This window comes from Macrotis lagotis, chromosome 1, assembly GCF_037893015.1.
Source record: "Macrotis lagotis isolate mMagLag1 chromosome 1, bilby.v1.9.chrom.fasta, whole genome shotgun sequence".
Classification (NCBI taxonomy): Eukaryota; Metazoa; Chordata; class Mammalia; order Peramelemorphia; family Peramelidae; genus Macrotis; species Macrotis lagotis.
Genome location: NC_133658.1, coordinates 593,543,996 through 593,564,208, shown reverse-complemented (window position 1 = coordinate 593,564,208; position 20,213 = coordinate 593,543,996).

Genomic DNA, 20,213 nt, shown 5'->3' with positions numbered 1-20,213 from the left:
GCCTCAATTAGGTAATATTTCTGAACTGGAGTCCCGTGGAAAAATTTTTAGGTATGATGGAGAAAATATTTTGAGATGAACAGAAAACTCTTCTCAGAATCCTTAATATTCCACTATATTAACAGGGCTGCCTACTACATATATATGTAAGCCAGTGCTAATTTTCTGATAGCCCTGAAAGTGACTCTCAATCCCACCTTATTCCACCAAACACTACAGCTTTATATGTTCCTTCGTTTTTCCTTGACCATGTAATATAAATATATGAGGTCCTATGGTTCACAAGGTTGTAAAGGATAGGTTGTGAGATATAGCTCAGTTGATAGAATCTTTCAGTCCATGTTATTAGAGTCCACATTGACAATATGCACCCAGTTTAAACCAACACTATTCCAAAGAATTTACCATCTCTTTCTCTCCCAGCTATTTCCCTCTTCTTAACCTTGAATCTATCAATAAATACTAGTTGGTTGATTAGACAAGAGTTGCCTATTCCCTCTTTTAGTAGGCAATATATGACAGAGCTACTGCCACTTTCAGATACAGTTGTTAATAATTTCTCCAATTCAGAGGAAAAATGGAGGGTTTCTTATGTAGTTTAAAGTAAGGAGAAGTGAAGGTACCATGTGAACAAGCCTATTTGTAGTGCCTAAAATTCTCCTTTAGTATCCTGCCTTATGAATTCAGGTTTTCTTACTAAGTCCAGGTGACGAGCTTCTATGAAGTCAAACAATAATCTAAAGACTATTTAGCAGATATTCAGTGAAACTGAGTCTTCCCTCTATTATCTCAAATTTATTCTGCATTTAGCTTGCTTGTACATAGTTGTTTCCATGGTATCTTCTTAATTAGATGGCAAATTCTTTGAGAGCAGGGACTATCTTTTTTGCCTTTTTTTTGAATCTCATGTACTTAACACAACGTGTTGTATGTGGTAGGTGCTGAATATGTGTTTGTTGCTTATTATTCTCTTTCTTCAAGAGTTTACAAATTAATTGATGAAAGATAAGATATGTTTACATTATTAACTATGAAAAGCTAGGTTCTGAATGAGTATTAGGAAGACAGGATCACTTTTGGTTTGTGTGATTTAAAAAAGGTATTCTAGAGGGAGTGAGATTTAAGCTAGTCCTCGAGACTGGGTAGAATTTTAGTAGGGAAAGATGGGAGATTTGAGAAAAGGATAATTCAGTCAGAAGGAATGTTATGGGGGAAAAATTTAGAAACAGGAAAAAGACATGTTTGGGGAACAAAATTTGTCCAATTCACAGAAGTGAGGTAGGAAGCAAAGACTGGGGTTGCATTGTTGATCTTGAATAACAAACTAACCAGTTTGAATTTTATTCCAGAAATTAGAGTCAATCATTGAAAATTTTGGAAAGGAAGTGTGATGAGATTCTATAGAGGCTTTAATAAGATTAATCTGTCAATTTCCTTATAGAACTGATTGGGGGAAAGAACCTGGAGGTTTGAAAACCTCCTATATTTGGGACTGGGTCTGACTCAGGTCAAATCCCCTACTGGTTTGTGATAGATATTGGAAATGAATAGACACTTACTTCATAAAAAGAAATTTATTTAGCCATGGAAGGAGAAGGAGATTTAATGAGGTTATGTATCAAAGATTTACCAAGTTAATTCATTTGAGTGGAGAATCTCTATCTTTGAATGGATCAGTCAGCCATCCTAAAGATCCTCATGACTGCTTTATTAAGTGACTTAATATTGCCTGAGAATTTAAACCTCTAAGTCAATCAGATCATGAGGAAGGTTTAAATATTTTATAATAATAGTTTTCTTTTAATTTCTAAGAAGTTAGTGGTGGCATGACTTGTACCTTCTGTTATTATATTATGCAGACAACCTTATCACTTGCCTTTACCAGAACCATATCACTCCATGGTCTGATTTGCTAGAACAAGACTTTTGGTGATGGTCTGGATGCTACAGAAGTCCTTGGTATTTGAGTATGGTTTCTCCTTCCACATCAGTGAGATAACCTTGGTGCTCCAGCAAAGCACCAAAATGTGATATCTGGTTAAATAGGGTATATAAGGAGTTGCAATGTTTCAGCTACTTTGGACTGTGACAACACTATTCATCCTGTTAAAGTTTAATGTTTAATGTCTTTAATCCCATATTTCTTTTTTTGTAAATTTTTAAAGATTTTATTTGAGTTTTGAGTTTTACAATTTTTCTCCCAATCTTCCTCCCCCCACCCCTGCCCCCATGAGAAGCAATCTGTCAGTCTTTATTTTATTTCCAAGTTGTACATTGATCCAAATTGAGTGTGATGAGAAAGAAATCACATCCTTAAGGAAGACACAAAAAATATAAGAGATAACAAAATCAGACAATAAGAGATCTGTTTTTTCCTAAATTAAAGGGAATAGTCCTTGCACTTTGTTCAAACTCCACAGCTCTTTATCTGGATACAGATGGTATTCTCCATTGCAGACAGTCCAAAATTGTCCCTGGTTGTTGCACTGATGGAACAAGCAAATCCATCAAGGTTGAACATCACCCCCATGTTGCTGATAGGGTGTACAATGTTCTTCTGGTTCTGCTCATCTCACTCAGCATCAGTTCATGCAAATCCCTCCAGGCTTCCATGAATTCCCATCCCTCCTTGTTTCTAATAGAACAATAGTGTTCCATGACATACATATACCACAGTTTACTAAGCCATTCCCCAACTGAAGGACATTTACTTGATTTTGAATTCTTTGCCACCATGAACCGGGCTGTTATGAATATTTTTGTACAAGTGGTGTTTTTAACCCTTTTTCATCATCTCTTCAGGGTATAGACCCAGTAGTGGTATTGCTGGATCAAAGGGTATTATCATTTTTGTTGCCCTTTGGGGGTAGTCATAAATTTCTTTCCAGAAAGGTTGGATGAGTTCACAGCTCCACTAACAGTGTAATAGTGTCTCAGATTTCCCAGAACTCTTCCAACAATGATCATTATCCTTTCTGGTCATATTGGTCAGTCTGAGAGGTGTGAGGTGGTACCTCAGAGAAACTTTGATTTGCATTTCTCTAATAATTTTTTTTATGTTTTTGCAAGGCAAATGGGGTTAAGTGGCTTGCCCAAGGCCACACAGCTAGGTAATTATTAAGAGTCTGAGACCAGATTTGAACTCAGGTACTCCTGACTCCAGGGCCAGTGCTTTATCCACTACACCATCTAGCTGCCCCCATTTCTCTAATAAATAATGATTTAGAGCAATTTTTCATATAGCTATGGATTGTTTTGATCTTCTCATCTGTAAATTGCCTTTGCATATCCTTTGACCACTTGTCAATTGGGGAATGGCTTTTTCTTTTAAAAATATGACTCAGTTCTCTGTATATTTTAGAAATGAGTCCTTTGTCAGAATCATTAGTTGTAAAGATTGTTTCCCAATTTACTACATTTCTTTTGATCTTGGTTACAGTGATTTTATCTGTGCAAAAGCTTTCTAATTTAATGTAATCGAAATCATCTAGTTGGTTTTTGGTGATGTTCTCCATCTCTTCCTTAAGTCATAAACTGCTCCCCTTTCCACAGATCTGACAGGTAAACTAGTCCTTGATCTTCTAATTTGCTTATAGTATTGTTTTTTTTATGTCTAAATCCTGTAACCATTTGGATCTTATTTTGGTAAAGAGTGTGAGGTGTTGGTCTAATCTAAGTTTCTTCCATACTAATTTCCAATTATCCCAGCAATTTTTATCAAAGAGGGAGTTTTTATCCCAATGGCCAGACTCTTTGGGTTTATCAAACAGCAGATTACTATAATCGTCTCCTGCTTTTGTACCTAGTCTATTCCACTGGTCCTCCACTCTATTTCTTAGCCAATACCAAACAGTTTTGATGACTGATGCTTTATAATATAATTTTAGATCAGGTAGGGCTAAGCCCCCTTCTTTTGTACTTTTGTTCATTAAGTTCCTGGAAATTCTTGACTTTTTATTTCTCCATATGAATTTACTTACAATTTTTTCTAATTCATTAAAATATTTTTTTGGAATTTTGATTGGTAGGGCACTAAACAGGTAGTTTAGTTTTGGTAGAATTGCCATTTTTATTATGTTAGCTCTACCTATCCATGAGCAGTTGATGTTTACCCAGTTATTTAAATCTGATTTAATTTGTGTGAGAAGTGTTTTATAATTGTTTTCAAAAAAGTTTCTGAGTCTGTCTTGGCAAATAGACTCCAAGGTATTTTGTATTGTCTGAGGTTACTTTGAATGGGATTTCTCTTTCTAGCTCTTCCTGCTGTATATTGCTAGACATATATAGAAAAGTTGAGGATTTATGATGGTTTATTTTATAACCTGTAACTTTGCTAAAATTGCTAATTGTTTCCAGTAGTTTTTTGGATGATTTCTTGGGATTCTCTAGGTAGACCATCATGTTATCTGCAAAGAGTCAGAGTTTTGTCTCTTCCTTTCCAATTCTAATTCCTTCAATTTCTTTTTCTTCTCTAATTGCTGAAGCTAACATTTCTAATGATACTGAATAGTAGTGGTGATAATGGGCACCCTTGTTTCACCCCTGATCTTATTGGAAATGCCTCTAGCCTCTCCCCATTGAATATAATGCTTGTTGATGGTTTCAAATAGATACTGCTAATTATTCTAAGGAACAGTCCATTTATTCCTATACTCTCGCTAGTGTTTTTAGTAGAAATGTATGCTGTATTTTGTCAAAAACTTTTTCAGCATCTAGTGATATGATCATATAATTTCTATTAGGTTTGTTGTTGATATAATTGAATATACTAACAGTTTTCCTAATGTTGAACCAACCCTGCATTCCTGGGATAAATCCTCCTTGATCATAATGTATTATCCCAGTGATAACTTGTTGTAATAGTTTTTCTAAGATTTTATTTAAGATTTTTGCATCTATATTTTGCATCTATATCTATCTATATAGGTCTATAATTTTCTTTCTCTATTTTAACTCTTCCTGGTTTAGGTATCAGCACCATATTGGTTTCATAGAAAGAGTTAGACAGAGTTCCATCTTTCCCTATTTTTCCAAAGAGTTTATATAGAATTGGAACCAATTGTTCCTTAAATGTTTGATAGAATTCACTTGTGAATCCATCAGGCCCTAGAGATATTTTCATAGGGAGTTCAATGATGGCTTGTTGAATTTCTTTTTCTGAGATAGGGTTGCTTAGGTATTTAATCTCCTCTTCATTTAACCTGGGCAACTTATATTTTTGTAAATATTCATCTATTTCATTTAGATTATCAAATTTATTAGCATAGTTAGGCAAAATAATTTTGAATTATTACTTTAATTTCCTCCTCATCCATTTTATGTAGATTATCAAATTTATTGGCACAGAGTTGGGAAAAATAATTTTGAATTATTACTTTAATTTCACCTTTTTAATTTATGATATTAGCAATTTGGTTTTCTTCTTTCTTTTTAATCAAATTGACCAGAGGTTTATCAGTTTTATTTGTTTTTTCATAAAACCAACTTTTGGTTTCATTTATTAATTCAATAGGTTTATGCTTTTGATTTTATTAGTTTCTCCTTTAATTTATAGAATTTGTAATTTGGTATTTAATTGGGGATTTTTAATTTGTTCTTTCTATAATTTTTTAGTTGAATGTTTAGTTCACTGATTTCTTCTTTCTCTAATTTATTCATATAAGCATTTAAAGATAAAATATATCCCGAGAGCTGCTTTGAGTGAATCCCATAGGTGTTGGTATGTTGTTTCATTATTGTCATTATCTAGGATAAAATGGCTAATTCTTTCTATAATTTGGTTTTTGGTTCATGCATTCTTTAAAATGAGGTTATTCAGTTTCCAATTGGTTCTGGGTCTATATCTCCTTGGCCCAACATTGTATATGACTTTTATTGCATTGTGATCTGAGAAAGATATATTCACTATTTCTGCCTTTCTGCAGTTGATCATTAGATTTTTATGTCCTAGCACATGGTCAATTTTGTATAAGTTCCATGTACTACAGAGAAAAAGACATATTCCTTTCTATCCCCATTCAATTTCTTCCACAAGTCTACCACATGTAGTTTTTCTAACAATGTGTTTACCTCCTTAACTTCTTTTTTGTTTATTTTATGATTCGATTTATCTAGATCTGAGAGTGGGAGGCTGAGGTTTCCCACTAGTAGAGTTTTGCTGTCTATGTCTTCCTGTAGTTCTTTCAGCTTCTCTTTTAAAAATTTGGATGCTATCCCATTGGGTTCATATATATTCAGTATTGAAATAGCTTTATTGTCTATGGTACCTTTTAGAAGGATAAAGTTTCCTTCCTTATCTCTTTTAAAGTTATCTATTTTTGCTGCTTCTTTGTCTGAGATAAGGATTGCTATCCCTTCTTTTTTCACATCAGCTGAAGCAAAATACATTTTGCTACAACCTTTTACCTTTATTCTATCTGTATCACTCTGCTTCAAGTGAGTTTCTTATAAGCGGCATATTGTAGGATTCTGGTTTTTAATTCACTCTGCTATTCACTTACGTTTTAAGGGAGGGTTCATCCCATTCACATTCAAAGTTATGTTTACTAATTCTTTATTGCCCTCCATGCTATCTTCCCTCTGTTTCTATTTTTCCTCCCTTCCCCTCCCTTTATCCATATTCCCCAGTATTTTGTTTCTGAATATCACCCCCTTCAGTGTGTTTGCCCTCCTATATCACTCCCTCCCCTTTCTTTCCTCTTTCCCCTTTTCCCTTTTCCCTTCCTTTCCTTTTGTTAGTTCCCCTTTTCCCCACTCCCCCTCCCTTTCTTCATCCCCCCTCTCCTTTTCCCCTTTTAATACTTGAAAGGTTAGATGTTTTATAAGTTAACTGAGTATGCATAGGTTGACTTTAAGCCAAGTCTGATGAGAAGAAGATTCAGGTGTTTCTCATCTCCTCCCTTCTTCCCCTCTATTACCATAGGTATTTTGTACCTCTTAGTGTAATGAGATTTACCCCATTCAATCCCCTCCCTCCTCTAGTCTCTTTCCTGTCCCCCTTTTAAAGGAGGTAGTGTTTTTTAGATCATTTTATCTGAGTCATAGAAAATTCTGAGTATCTGTCACTTCTAGCTAAGTACATTCTGTCTAATAGAGTTAAAATTCTTGAGACTTATTAGAGTCTTTCTCCCAAGTGGGGTTAAAGCCAATTACATCCAATTGGATAGCAGTCTCATGGATAGTTCATGAATGTACACCACTTCTGGCTAGGTATATTCTCTCTGTTAGAATTACAAATCTCAAGATTTATGAGAATCTTTTTCCCCATGTTGGGATTTAGCCAGTTTAAACTTATTGGAAAGCAGCTTTTTTTCTCCTTTTACCAACCCCCTTTTATGTTTACCTTTTCATGTGTCTCTTGAACCTCCTGTTTGATGTTCAAATTTTTCTATTTAACTTAGTCTTTTCATTAGGAATTTTGAAATTCTTCCATTTCCTTAAATGTCCATTTTTTTCCCTCGAAGAGAAGGCTCAGTTTTGTGGGATAGTGGATTCTTGGCTGCATTCCAAGCTCCCTTGCTCTTCAAAATATCTCCTTCCAGGCCCTTCGATCCCCTAATGCTGATGCAGCCAGGTCCTGAATAATCCTTACTGTGGCTCCTTGACATTTACATTGTTTCTTTCTGGCTGCTTGCAGGATTTTCTCTTTTATGTGATAGCTCTTGAATTTGGCCACAACATTTCTTGGTGTTTTCATTTTAGGATCTTTTTCTGGAGGGGATTGATGTATTCTTTCAATGACTACTTTGCCCTCTGGTTCCATGATATCAGGGCAGTTTTCCATCACTAGATCCTGTAATATTAAGTCCAGGCTTTTTTTCTCTTCAATGTTTTCAGGAAGTCCTATAATTCTCAGGTTGCCCCTCCTCAACCTATTCTTGAGGTCAATGTTTTTGCTGATGAGGTATTTTACATTTTATTCTATTTTTTCTATTTTTTTGATTTTGTTTAACTGGCTCTTGCTGTCTCATGAAGCCATTAGTTTGTACAGACTCCATTCTTTTTCTTAGGGAGGAGTTTTCTTCATTCACCTGTTGCAGCTCCTTTTCCAGTTGGTCAATTCTACTTTTGAGAGAGCTTTCCATTTGACCAATTGAGGTTTTTAGAGAATAATTTTCTTTTTGTATTTGCCCAGTTGAGGATCTAAGAGATTTATTCTCATTTTGTATTTGTCCAATTGTATTTTCTAAGAATTTGTTTTCTTGTTGCAAGGTATTAATTATCTCTCCCAAATTTTCCAGTTGATTTTTAAACTCCTTCCTTATTTCTTCATGGAAGTCTTTCTGTGCTGAAGACCAGATCATATTCTCCTCAGAGGTTCTAAGTCTCTCTGAGTTAGGGTCTTTTCTTTCTAAGAATTTTTCCTGATCCTTCTTCATTTTGCTAAGACCTTGAGTTGGGGAGGGGATGATTTGCAGGGGCTTGGGATGTCTAGAGGCTTTATTCACTGAGTGCAATTTCTCTGGCTGGCCAGTAGGGGGTGCTGGTTGCTTTCCCTGGAGTGGCTGTGACCTTTATCGAGGACTTCTCCTCTAGGTTGGAACTATTGAATCCTTTTGCCTTCAATCAATGGTGGGCTTTACCCTGGGGTGAGGTCATCCCTCTCCCTATTGTCAGCTGGGCTGGTTCTTCTGCTCACACACCTGTGTGTGAGGCAGAAGTAGTTGGCTATTGTTTGTTCTGGGAAGAGGCCTGGGCCACAATGGAGGCCCATTCAGAGTTCCTCAGAAAAGAGGAGCCCAGGGATGGTGTCCACAGCACTCCTGCACCAGAACTCTCCCCCCAGCCCTGTTGGCAAGCTCCAGAGGGTGAGTGCCAACATGCCTCTGCTCCCTAGTTGACTCAAGCCCCTGCTGTCTAGCCCCACTGCTGATCCAGCAGTTCCATCTCTCAGGCCCTCAGGCTCCCCCCGCTCCAATTCTGCTGCTAATCTGGCTGATCTGGGACTGATCATCCCTCTGCGCCAGGACTCACCCACCAGGACTCACCTAAGACAAATCCTGAGGGTAGATGTTCTTTCTCCTGGCTTTTCTTTCTGGGTTTTGTGGGTCAGATTTCTGTTAAGAGGTTTGTTTCATATGATAGATGGGGAAAGATCAGCAGACTTTAGAACTGTGCCTGTCTTCTCTCCACCATCTTCTCCTGGAAGTCTAATCCTATATTTATGATAAAAAAATGTGGTTTCCCATATTCAGGGTTTGTAGGTAAGAATGTTAATCTTGGACCACTTCAAAAGTCTGTGTCTTTATCATTATATCTGAAAGACAGGTTCTTTTGGTTCACATAACTTGTTTCTCCTTTGCAAATGCAAGCTTGCAAGTTTAGTTTTCACAGATATATAGACTATGGACTCTAAAGACTATGCTAATGAAGCAAGAATTGATCTTCTTATCCTAGAATAGGAGACAATAATCTTCTTTCTAACTGAATTCTTATCAGTTTTCTTACAATAGAACACACAATGTGAACAGGATAAAGAAGTTATAAATCAGATTTGTAAGGCCTTTATGTATTAATATGTAACCTGTCTTCAAAATTCCTTTATTTCATTGTCTCTTCTGTATAAATATACCCCCAAAACCCTGTATAAACATTGATCTTTTGGATGAGATCATCTATCCTTGAGTTTGGTAAGATCCTAGAAAATAAAACTTCAAGGATAAAACTAACTTTTTGATTTTTCATTTTTAGCCTAAGAAAATTATAATTAACAATAATGATGCAATGTCTTGGATAGATGGGAATTTTGAGGAGGGCCAGGGCCTCTGTTTGAACTCAGATGTGCTTCTTGGGAGAAAAGAGATCTGGAACTTTTAAAATCCCAATTCTAGGGGTGTTTAGGTGGTACAGTGGATAGAGCACTGGCCCTGGAGTCAGGAGTACCTGGGTTCAAATCCATCCTCAGACACTTAATAATTACCTAGCTGTGTGGCCTTGGGCAAGTCACTTAACCCCATCTGCCTTGCAAAAAAAATCTAAAAATAAAAAATAAAAAAAATAAAATCCCAATTCTATTCTCAACCAGTTTTTTAAGTTTACAGATGTGGGTTTAGACAATTTTGACTTCAAAATAGAATAGACTTGTCCTCCAAACAACACAAGAAGGATCTCTAGAAAACCAGGACAGATTTTAAGCCTAGCACAATAGAGTGGTTTGTCTGAAGGTGAGTTTGTTACTTGTCAAATCAATTACCCTAGCTTTGCACTCTTGTTTCTTTTAAGTTGAAGTTTCTCTAGGATTTTACTTTTGGTTTTATAAATTCTCACAGGTTGGTGAGACTTGCCTGTTTTTTTTGTTTTTTTTTTTTAAAGCAGCCAGGTAGGTGCTGAGGTCTTATTCCTGTATCTAAGTTTATTTTTAAAGCAGCCAGGTAGATGCTGAGGTCTTATTCCTGGATCTAAGTGTGGCATTTCTTTGGTGAAGTGACCTAATGGTTAGATCTATGGAATTTTTGTTTAATGAAGTGCAAGGAATTTGTCTGGTATCCCTGTTATATGTCCAGTGTTTATTAATTTTTTTTGTCTTATTGTGTCTTTCGGTGTTTGGTTTTGTGTATTTGTTTAATTGCCAGTTATATCTGATCATGGAACAATCTAAATCTAGTATTAGAGGTCCAGCAGAAAGAATACCTGCTCTCCACTTGACTAAGCATTATGATTCTAATGACCATACATTTTGTCAGTATTGGTGTAAACTAACAAGCAATGATACTAAATTATGTTAGTTCACATAGGGTATCTTTTGAAAGAGTCAAATTGAATTATCTTAAAATAACATTAATTTAAAAAACTAACAAGTCTTCTAAAAAGGAATGAGAATATTTTCTATCACTGGTTTAGTAAGATGCTACAAAGAGAGCAGGAAACTGAAATTTTTTCACTTAAAGTTCATAAAAAGGTTTCTTCTCCCTCAAACACTCCTCTATAACTTTTCTCAAAATTTCTCAAAATCTCTTTCTTCAGTTTATTTTATTCCTCTGGTCTCAATTTCAGTCCCTTCCCCTACTGAGTCATGGGAGCTTTCGAACCTTATTCTTTTCTCTTCTCCAACAGCTCCAACTTTTCTATCTCCTTCAGTTTCTGTTCCTCCTTGAAATTCAATGTCTTTTCCTCCTCCTCCTCAAGATTCTGGTTTTAGCAGATCCATCCCATTTGCAAACCCGAGTCCTACTGTACATCCCAATAAAAATCTGTTGCCAGCTGTTCCCATCTCTCCTGCTGTGCCTTCTCACTTTCTTTCTCCTCCTCACTCTCATTTAATTTCTTCTTTTTTTCCTTCTTTATTTCCCCTCATTCCCTCAATACTAATCCCTCTGTAACCTCTTCTCTCTGTCCTCCAATCTTTTCTCCTTCCTTCTCTGTTTCATCTCCTTATCTCCCAGTTGTTAATTCCTCTGTGCCCTCTCTCCTCCAATTTCTTCCCCTTCCTCTTTTGTTTCATCTCCTTCTTATCTCCTCAATATTAATCCCTCACTTTCTTCTTCTTCTAGTGTTTCTATCTCATTTCTTCCTTATAGTTCTGCTTATTTTCAATTTCATGGAACAATTTCAATTTCAGCCTACTTAACTCTCTTATCTCATCTTCTCCTATTCCATCGCTTCCTATTCTCCCATGTATTCCCAAGCCCTTCCTCTTGCTCTTCTATTCCATCTCCTTCCTATATCTCTACTATCTTTCCTCTTTCTCTTTCCCCAAGAGATCCTATTTCTAATGAGGCCACCCCAGCTCCAGATAAGAGCCTCAATTCTGCCCCTGCTGGGATTTATCCCTTTTAGATGATAGATCATGTTCTCAGAAATTTCCAACTACAGATGGGGAAGGATGAGTTACATTTGATATTAAACTTTTTTAAATGCACTACAGTATAAATTTAAACCATGGAACAGAGGTGAATTTTAGGCTCTGAAACAAAAAGATTTCCTTGACCCTCAATGAAGATTCAATAAGCTTTAGTGATCAATTTCGTGATCAATAAAATTACTCTACAATCCTATTGCCCTTGAATCCCAGACATTTGCCAATTAACTATAGCCTTAGTTGGAAAAGGAGAGGCAAAGAACTGGCTCAGAAAGACTGACATTAAAGGTACTTTTGAGGAGTTTCAGGAGATAGATTGGGTAGTCTATACAGATCAGCGAAGGCACTATATTGATGCATGATCTTTAGGGGATGCTTTAATAGAGGCTATTCCATTTGCTTTTCCCAAGCCAGTAGATTTTTCACAACTCAAAACTGTTATTCAAAATTAAGATCATTTAGCAGATTTGATGCAAATTCTGGTCTAAAGAATGATCAGGAAGGAGGAGGATAGACTCAGTTTCTCTCTTATTTTGTTAACAACCTTCAACCTTCTCTGTCATTAAATGTTAAAATTATCCAGTCAGGATGGCAAACTAAGCATCCCCAGTGCATAACTGAATTAGCTGCTCAATTAGAATGAGACCTCAATGTCTCATTAAGGACAAAGAAAGGAAAATTCTCTATTATGCAGCTTAGGCAGTTAACAGCTCCTATCCAAAACCCACCTGTCACTAGAAGTCAGTCCTAGTTACTTGGAAGTAACAAGGGTTTGTCATTATTGCAAGAAACAAGGCCATTGGAATAAATAATACAAAACTTTAGAGAGAAAAAAAAGAAATTAAAAAAGTTCTTTCGCACAGCCTTAACTAGGTTTTAAAACTTCCCTTCTTTCTGTCATTTTTTTAAAGAAAGATTTTATTTATTTTGAATTTTACAATTTCTCCCCTAATCTTGCTTCCCTCCACCCACAAAAGGCAGTCTGTTGCTTCCATGGTATACATTGATCTAAGTTGAATGTGATGAGAGAGAAATATATCCTTTAGGAAAAGAAACAAAGACTTCAAGAGAGATAGAAAAATTACATAAGATAAGGTTTTTTTTTTTAATTAAAGGTAATAGTCTTTGGTCTTTGTTTAAACTTCACAGTTCTTTTTCTTGATACAGATAGTATTCTCCATCACAGATACCCCAAAATTGGACCTGTTTTATTGCACTGATGGAATGAGCAAGTCCATCAAGGTTGACCATCACCTCCATGTTGCTATTAGGGTATACAGTGTTATTCTGGTTCTGCTCATCTCACTCAGCATCAGTTCATTAAAGTCCTTCCAGGCTTCCTTGAATTCCCAACCCTCCTGGTTTCTAATAGAACAATAGTGTTCCATGACATATATATACCACACTTTATTAAGCCATTCCCTAATTGAAGGACATTCACTTAATTTCCAATTCTTTGCCACTACAAACTGGGTTGCTATGAATATTTTTGTACAAATGATGTTTTTACCCTTTTTCATAATCTTGTCAGGGTATAGACCCAGTAGTGGTATTACTGGGTCAAAGGGTATGCACATTTTTATTTTATTCATTCATTCATTCATTCATTCATTTATCTATCTATCTATCTATCTATCTATCTATCTACCTATCATCTATCTATCTACCTATCATCTATTTATTTATTTATTTATTTTAGGTTTTTGCAAGGCAAATGGGGTTAAGTGGCTTGCCCAAGGCCACACAGCTAGGTAATTATTAAGTGTCTGAGACCAGATTTGAACCCAGGTACTCCTGACTCCAAGGCTGGTGCTTTATCCACTATGCCACCTAGCTGCCCCTGACATTTTTACACCCTTTGGCATAATTCCAAATTGCTCTCCAGAAAGGTTGGATGTGTTCACAGCTCCACCAACAATGTATTAGTGTCCCAGATTTCCCACAACCCTTCCAACATTGATCGTTGTCCTTTCTGGTCATAATGGCCAATGTGAGAGGTGTGAGGTGGTACCTCAGAGATGCTTTAATTTGCATTTCTCTAATAAGCAGTGATTTAGAGCAATTTTTCATGAGACTATGGATCACTTTGATTTCCTCATCTGTAAAGCCTTTGCATATCCTTTGACCATTTGTCAGTTGGGGAATGGCTTGTTTTTCCAAAAATTTGAATTTAGAATTGAATCCTTTGTCAGAAATACTAGTTGTAAAAATTGATTCCCAATTTACTACATTTCTTTTGACCTTGGTTGCAATGGTTTTGTCTGTGTAAAAGCTTTTTAATTTAATATAATCAAAATTATCTAGTTTGTTTTTAATTACGTTCTTCAATCTCTCTTTCTTGGTCATAAACTGCTTCCCTTTCCATAGATCTGACAAGTAAACTGTTCCTTGATTTCTTAGTTTTCTCTTTCTGTTACTCTTTGATAGGACCATTTTCAGCTATTGTCTTGGCTGACTCTTCTGTGATACCCAACCCCCACACCCTGTTACCTCTCATTCATCCTATTACAGAATTCACTGTGGTTGATTTAAATAGTGTCTATTTTACCATACCTATTCATTCCAGTAGTCAATACATTTTTGCTTTTACATGGGAAGGACAGCAATTTACATGAGCAATCTTGTTTTTAAGAGGAGGCTAGCACTTTTTCAACTCATTTGTAATGTATGGGCTATTCTGGCACCCAGTTTTCTTTGTCTGAGTTGTGTTTTGGGGACCTTCTAGTGTGAGAGCCCTGGTGTTTGGGGCCTCTCTGGTTCGAGGTGCTCTGGTTGGGTTTGTATGTTTTGCAGGTATTTGTTAGGGACTGTTGTGTGCGGGAGTACTGTAAATTATCATCACCTGGTGTCCTTGGGCACCAGAGTGTTGTTTTACTAAGTGCCAGGGGAGTAGGAATGGACCAGGAGATCTTGGTGTATGGGGAGAACTTGTTTCTCTTGTCTCCTGCTTCAACATTCTCCTGGGTAAAGGATAAGTGAGTCTGAAAAAGGACTCATCAGGTGTTTTTTTGAATTGTGTGTTCTATGTGGTGCAGACAGGGTAAAACTCTCTGTTATCTCTGCCTGGTTGGACTTGCTATCATTTCTCAGTGTTGTTATTAGCTGACTTTCATCTTCAGGTTTTTACAAATTCGATCTTTTTCATCCCTGTGGTTTGACTTAACAGATCAGATTTTCCTGAAAATCATGTAGTTTTTGAAGGAGAAAAGGGTTCTAATTTTTTAAAAGTTCTGGTCTGATTGACTGGCAGGATATTGTTTTTTAGCTGATTGACTATTTAAACTTTTATTATACATATGAGGTACTTAAAGAAATTAAAATTAACCCTAAAGTAATTTGTCTAAATTAGCATATTTTTAAAAACTAATAATAATAATAATATAAATAAGAGGTCTCTTTTTGTTGCTTCCTCCAGCAACTCTTCTCTAGCTCCACTAGCCAGAGATCTGAATCTCTGGGCTTTTGTTGGGGTTTGGGAGGGCTAAGCCAGAATCCTTGAAATCTTACAACACAGGATGCCAGTGTATAATCTTTGTTCTATTAAAAATTGTCTCTCTAAATGGTACTGGTTTGGTGAGTTTTCATGAAATATTCAAATAGTTTCAGAATAAAGAATGAAGGCTGAAAATCTTATTCTGATATTAACTGTTTTTCCATTAGAAATTGCAGAAAGAAATTTTGTTTTGTTTTGTTTTTGTAGTAAAAAAGAGGAGTTAAGAATCTATAAATCCAAATTTGGTTTGATTTAATCCAAAATTTAGTTCTGAAGGGAAAAGTAGCAGGATTATATAAATTAAGAAATTTATTAAAGCTATGTACAATTACCTTTTTAATTAGATAACCATATATGGTTTGATTCTTCTGTGCATTACTAAATATATATTATATAGCAATAATGTGAAAGATTTTTAAATTGAAAAGTGCATAATTTGTATTATGATACAGAGATGTTCATGAATGTTCTAATATTAAGAAATATTGGTTTAAAAATTGGGAGTTTAAAATTGTTCTGTTTACAAACAGAATGAAGAAAAAACTAAATATTTTTGTATTATTATTGCTTATTGCAACCAAAATTGTTTTTTGACATATTTCTTATGAATTTCATAAGATTGTTAAATACAAAGACAATCTTATGTTAAATACAAAGACAATCTTATAAGAAAAAATCATTATCAAGAATTTTCTGTAAGAAAATCTGATAAGCATTTAGCTATTTTAACCATCTGATTTTGATAATTTTATTTGACTTAATTGCCAATGAATGGATAAATCATGTGATTTCACTTTTTAAAGTCTATATTTAAAAACATAGGTTGAGTATATGAGAAATTGTGACTTTCTTAATTTGAGCTATTGGAGAATTTAGTGAGGAAATTTGGACAGGAAAATATGTTACAATTGTTTCCTCTGCACTGGTCATGTGGCTTACATCTCTTAAGGCAATACACACCCCTACCCCATATCATTTTTCAATTTTTTGCGATAAGGTCAATTCTAAACTGAGTTCTCAGGGATCACTATGAGAGTTCTTCAAGGGGAATAGAATAGAAAGTCTAATCCTGTTGCAAGAGTATCAGTGCTGTAAAATTCTGGTAAAATCTTTGCATAGAATGGGGAGTGAGTGTAAGTTAAATTATTGAATATGTTTCTTCTAAGAACACATTTATATGAGTTAATGTGAAAGAAAGCAAAATTTTCTGTGCTTTTTAAATAAACTAGGTGGCCAAAGAAAAATTGTATTTGGGTAAATCTCAAGACCCTGCTAAATTTTGACATTTGTGATAAGAATAATTAGTTACGTATATTCTCCCTGTCTTGAACCAATAGATCCTTCTTTTTGTAAATATCTTTGAGTTCAAAGAAAGTATACTTTGAAGTTTTGTGGTAATTGGGATTTACTGCATGTGACCAAACTTTGTGGTTAACTCTGGGGTTAGTTTGTAAGTAGAAAAGTTTTTGCTATTTTGATTTATTGTTTTGATTTAAATTTGTTGCCATTTCATAGCATAAGTATTACATTAGTGTTTTGAAATTATCATGTATGAAATTAAGTTCCTGATAAATCTTATTTTCTTTTTAAGATTGATATAATTATATTGGGGTAGAAGTGAATAACCTTATGAAAATAAAAATGTTCTGTTGAGTAAGATAATGACATCTGTAGTCACATCCCATCAAATGAGGGAGATGAATGCCCCTTAGTTGAATGAGGAATATTTGAAAGAACTCCCTTTCCTGCCCTCTTAAGAAATGTAAAATTTCAAAGGTCCCTTTTTTTTTCTTTTAGTTTGCAGGTGGTATTATGTAGTCCATTTGACTCAAAAAGGGGGAGGATTGATATAAGATTTGGTGTGATTTTTGGTATAATTTTGTAATAGTAGTTTTGTATTTTAAAATATGGTAGTAGTAATTCTGTGATAATCAAACATATTATAGATAATGTTCTCAACCTTATATATAAGTTGGGGTTAAAATTTTATTATTTTTGTTTTATTACTAATTCTCTCTAATTCTCCATTTTCTGCAATGATATCTAGATATTGCCATTGTTATGTGTTGTTCATTACAACTTAAATTCAGAACATTTGTAGAAATATATGCAAGTATTCAAGAATAAACTTTTTTTAAGGATTCTGGAAGCAATGGTGTAGCAATCATGTTTATTTGAACATAGATGATAAATGAGCATATTAATAGTAAAATTGTTTTTATGAAATTTGTTTCTTTATGTTATATGTTCCAAATATCTTGTAAAATCATCTATGCAACATGGATAAAATTTTGTGATTTTTCTGTAATGTTTTTCTTATTGTTACCGTTATAAAATTATAATCATCATGTGGCATTTTTTTGAACTTTTAGACTATAAAGTTTAGAGATGAATCTCTGTCTGAGTATAGGAAATTTCTATTAAAGATCTCATGTGACTGAAAATTGGCCTTCTATCTTGAGTCTGAAATCCAGATATCAAAGAAAATGCTGGTGGACTGTAGACTATAGAAGCCAGAAAACCCATAGGGGCTTTGGACATTACAGGTGAAAAGTTCATAGGGATAAGATTTGAAAGAGTGATTTTTCAATAAATTCTAAGATTGGACTCTTTCTGACTCAGTTTCTCAAAATGTGGCATTTGAAAACTCTCTCACCTGGCAGTTTTAAAATCTGACTTAAGGAATTTGGCTACCTGCATGATCTCTGCCTGGAACAGACACCTAACTACATAAGGGAATAAGTACTTTTTTGTCCCTGATCTTTAAGGTAAATTGCTATAATCATGTCAGGTGATCAATATTAAAATCAGGTATAGAAACTTGTCATTTGGCCCACATTTATCTAAATTCTATTAGCCTGTTAGGTTAGTTTGTGACTTTGGCATCATCTTTACAATGGAATAGTATCCTCCAAATGGAGGAATAATAAAGTAGTTATAAAGTCAATTCACCTCTATTTGTAACAGAATTTTCAGTGAGTATCAGTGAGGGAATTGCCAAATCAATTTGTAAATCATCATGTTCTAAGAGATTTCCAAAATTCTACTTTTTTAGTAATGATAATAGGTTTTGAATTGTTTTAAAATGCTATGTTAAGAAGTTCTTTGATCAGAAAGGAAAATCTCCATAAGTAACCTGGATTAAAGAAAAGTCTGAAACAATATCTGAAGCCATAGAAATTATCAGAGATGAACCTGAATTTCTCTACTGTTTTGTGCTTTTATCTCCATGGTCTATAAATCAAAAGGGGACTCCCTCCTTTGGATCTATATAATTTTTTTGACATTGTAATTGTATTACCCACTTTTATGTACTCTCCTGGATCTTACATTGCTCATATTTCTTGGAAAACTAATATGCCCATCATCTCCCTAAATCTTAGATTGTATCTTTGATCAAATGAGGAAATATCAAAATGAGAAAATATCAAAGTTTTATGTTTTTAATCAAAAAAGTGGTTTCCCATATTTAGGATTTGTAAATCTTAATGTTAACCTTTGCCCTATTCAAAGGTCTGTGTCTCTATCAATATATCTGAAAGACAGGCTCTGCTTGATTAATACAACCTGTTTTTCCTTTGCATATATGCAAGCTTGCAAGTTTAGTTTTCACAGTTGTATAGACAATGGTCTCTAAAGTCTATGCTAAGGAAACAGGAAATGATCTAACTCAGAAAAGGAAACAATAGTCTTCATTCTTATCAAATTCTTATCAATTTTTTTGTAATAGAACAGACTTTGTGAACAGAATAAAGAAGATATGTCAGATCCGTGACATCTTTATATATTAATGTGTAACCTGATTGGTTAGTCTCCTAAATTCCTTTATTTCATTGTCTCTACTGCATAAATATGCCCCCCAAATTCTGTATAAAGTTGGTCTCTTGAATAAGGTCATCCATTCATGGGTTCAATAAGATCCTAGAGAATAAAACTTTATGGATAAAACTAACTTTTTATTTCATTTTTACCCTAAGCAAATCCAAACCTGTTTCTTGATGGACTATAATAATCATCAGCGCAACCTTTACTCTCAGACTTTTGATCATATTCCCCTGGGACTTCAAGGCTTTGGTTTAGATGCTTGGGGTTAAAGTAAAACCGCCCAAACCACTAGATTAACTGGCATGGGGGGGGGGGATTTGGGGGAATTAGGTTATTACTTGCTCAGATGCATCACAGCCTAGAAATGAGAGGTTTTGAGTAATTATTACCTAGCTGTTCATCTGATTCTGAAGGAAGGGAACACACATTTTAATTGGGGAAGGAGGCAATAAAGTATTAAGAGATTGGGAGGCACCATCTTTAGAGGAGGAATCTCTGGGCATCCAGGAACACTAAAGGAGTAGTAGGGTCACTAGATAAGAAAGCACACAATCTACAAACAAAACCATAAAAGGGAATTGTTGCACTTGGGGAAAATTCATTGGAGCAATTTCAAGATCTTTATTACCATACCTAGACTTCTGTTGTTTGATGGAGGAAAAGGAAATAATCCCCCCCTCCACCTTACCTATGTTAAAGGAGATAGATGTGTTCATCCCAGGGAGTTTGCTAGCTTAATTTCCTTGATTCTTCCATAGGTAGACCCTAAGACATTGGCAGCAACATGATAGGTCCCTGGGGTCAAGTGACTAAAATGAAAATGGTCTTATTGGGCAGAATGGGTTGGAGTGAAGGACTAAAAGACAACATGTTAAGGGGTGACCTGCCTTATGGAAAATATAAATTTTGCATGTTTCGGTCCTGGAGCAAAGCCTTAGTCTCCTCTTCCTATTAAATGGCTCTGACAATCAGAGTTTGACCTTGGATCTATCCTGAAGATTAGCTCTAATCTCTAGGACTGAGTACCACCATTTTTGATTCCCTGATAAACATTATTGTCAAGAGAGTATAAAAGTGTAATAGTGCTGACCTAAGTTA